This window comes from Meleagris gallopavo, chromosome 2 (genome assembly GCF_000146605.3).
Source record: "Meleagris gallopavo isolate NT-WF06-2002-E0010 breed Aviagen turkey brand Nicholas breeding stock chromosome 2, Turkey_5.1, whole genome shotgun sequence".
Taxonomy (NCBI): domain Eukaryota; kingdom Metazoa; phylum Chordata; class Aves; order Galliformes; family Phasianidae; genus Meleagris; species Meleagris gallopavo.
The window spans coordinates 38995898-38998306 of record NC_015012.2 but is presented as its reverse complement, the minus strand read 5'-3'; the positions used below and the strand labels follow the sequence as shown (position 1 = coordinate 38998306).

The 2409-nt window shown below is 63.5% G+C and overlaps 1 long non-coding RNA gene across 2 annotated transcripts in view; it reads left to right on the top strand.

The window, feature by feature from the left end:
• Window positions 1-2409, top strand: part of LOC104909691 — a 4655-nt gene that overhangs the window by 403 nt on the left and 1843 nt on the right. Inside the window, exons 2-3 of one of the 2 annotated variants that reach the window (XR_792523.2) lie at window positions 86-1477; window positions 1669-1839. The exons of the other annotated variant lie outside the window; for it this stretch is intronic. This is a non-coding gene — a long non-coding RNA (uncharacterized LOC104909691). Of the gene's footprint in view, window positions 1-85; window positions 1478-1668; window positions 1840-2409 lie in introns of those variants that run through there. 2 annotated transcript variants of the gene reach the window in all.

Genomic DNA, 2409 nt, shown 5'->3' with positions numbered 1-2409 from the left:
TTGGGACGCTGGGCTTCCCGCTTCCTTCAGGTGGAGGGTTAGCTGCTGCTGCTGCAGTCTAATGGTGTCGTGCCTCGTGTTTCAGGATCTGCTGCCGAAGATAGAAGAAGCGGAGTGGAGAACCGCGAGGCAGGAGCGAGGATGAAGAGGAAGCAGAAGCCTGCAGATGCGGGGGGGAAAGAGAGAGGCACCCTGGGCAAAGCACCTCCCTGCTAGCAGGGGCATAGTCAAATTGGCATTGAGCGTTGCCGGCCCCTTGGGTGACCAGGCCGGCTTTGTGCTGGGCGACCTCCCTGTAAGCAGGGCTCGGGTCTTTGCTGTAGTTGGCCTTTTGCCTTGCTGCTCCTTTGGCTGCCTGGGGAGCGTGGCCCCCTGTACGGAGGGCGAGAGCCACCTCTCCGCACCCGAGTGGGAAATGGAGCTCGCTGGACCCCAGGGCCACCCTGTAAGCAGGGTAGTGCCTTTCCCTGCCCCTCCTCCTCCGGCCCCTCAGTGCTGTTGCCTGCTGGTGGCCTGTCAATATGCCAGTCCTGTACTTGTATGCCTGCCAAATGGTGTGGAGCCCTCTGTTCCCCGAGCAGCCCGTCCCCCCTACCCCGCCTGTAATCAGGGCTGGGGATGCTGCAGCGGTGCAGCCGGCTGCTTTAGCCATCCAGCTGGTGGGAATGACCCCTCCCTGTCCCGTCAGAGGGTGCAGGTTGAGGTGCTGCTTGTGTGTGGGCTGACCTCCCCGCTCGGTGGGTTGAGGTTGCTCCCTGGGCTCCCAAAGACGTGCTGATGTTGTGCTGCCGGGCGGGCCAGCCTGTAGCTCAGGCGTTGGCGGGAGCTGCGTGCTCCGTGGGGCTTCTTGGAGATGGTGAGGCGTGGGGCGCCGTCCTGTAGGCAGGGCTGTGCGTGCCCCCTGTGCTTGGTGAGCTGAGTTCTGAGAGACCCCCTGTACTCAGGCGGGAATGTGGCCCCGGCCTTTCAGAGGCACGGGGCCGCGAGATGTGGGGCTGGGCTTGCACCCTCCCTGGATTTGGGGCTGGCATCCTGACCGCGGCCTTTGGCCGTGTTGCCCCGCTGCCTGGCGGCTCAGAGTTGTTCCTGCTGCTGGGGGGGAAACCGAGCTCTGTGGCTCCAGGGGTGTTGTCGGCCCGCCTGTAATCAGGGTCTGGGCGTGCGAGCCTCTATGCTCTGCTGGCAGCCCGTGTGGGGTGACCGCCCTGTTAGCGGGGTGCGGGCAAAGGTGCCCCCGACTGGGAGAGAAGGAGCCTCCCGCGGCCTTAGGGCTGGGGGCTGCCCTGTAACTCAGGGAGTGGCTGTGCCCCGCAGACCCAGGTCCTTTGCCATGGAGACAGTGGCTGGGGGTCCCCTGTAAGCAGGGAAGCAGACTCCTTTGCCGCTGCTTTTAGTGTGCCCAGCTCCATTTGCCCAGTCTGCCCGCCTCCGCGATCCCCTGCAGCGCCGGCTGGAGCCTCCGCAGTGCGCCACTGAGGTGAGAAAAGCTGCTCTAAGTAGATCTGGCTGCAAAGGACGGGGAGGGGGGGATGCAGGATCTTCCTCGGTGGCTGGGTGGCTGGGTGGCTGTGTGCCGCGTTCCTTTGGGACGCTGGGCTTCCCGCTTCCTTCAGGTGGAGGGTTAGCTGCTGCTGCTGCGGTCTAATGGTGTCGTGCCTCGTGTTTCAGGATCTGCTGCCGAAGATAGAAGAAGCGGAGTGGAGAACCGCGAGGCAGGAGCGAGGATGAAGAGGAAGCAGAAGCCTGCAGATGCGGGGGGGAAAGAGAGAGGCACCCTGGGCAAAGCACCTCCCTGCTAGCAGGGGCATAGTCAAATTGGCATTGAGCGTTGCCGGCCCCTTGGGGTGACCCAGGCCCGGCTTTGTGCTGGGCGACCTCCCTGTAAGCAGGGCTCGGGTCTTTGCTGTAGTTGGCCTTTTGCCTTGCTGCTCCTTGGCTGCCTGGGAGCGTGGCCCCCTGTACGGAGGGCGAGAGCCACCTCTCCGCACCCGAGTGGGAAATGGAGCTCGCTGGACCCCAGGGCCACCCTGTAAGCAGGGTAGTGCCTTTCCCTGCCCCTCCTCCTCCGGCCCCTCAGTGCTGTTGCCTGCTGGTGGCCTGTCAATGCGCCGGCCCTGTACTCGGGGTGCGTGTCGCGGCATTAGGCCTTTGTCCTTACTTGAGTAGCCCCTTGGCGCGTTGAGGTCTGTGGCCTCCGTGCCGCCCGGGGATGGGTCCCAGGCTCTTGTCTGTTGCTCGTGGGTGTGGGTTTATTCCCAGGGACTGGCTGCACTGTGTTGTCCTTCCCTTCTGGAAAGTTGCGTCTGTGTGTGTGTGTTCCCCTTCCTTTCCTTGTTTGTGTTTGTGGAGTGACTGTGCGACTGTGCTTTCCCTTTAGGCCTCCTCAAAGATTGCTGCAGCTTAGCTGTG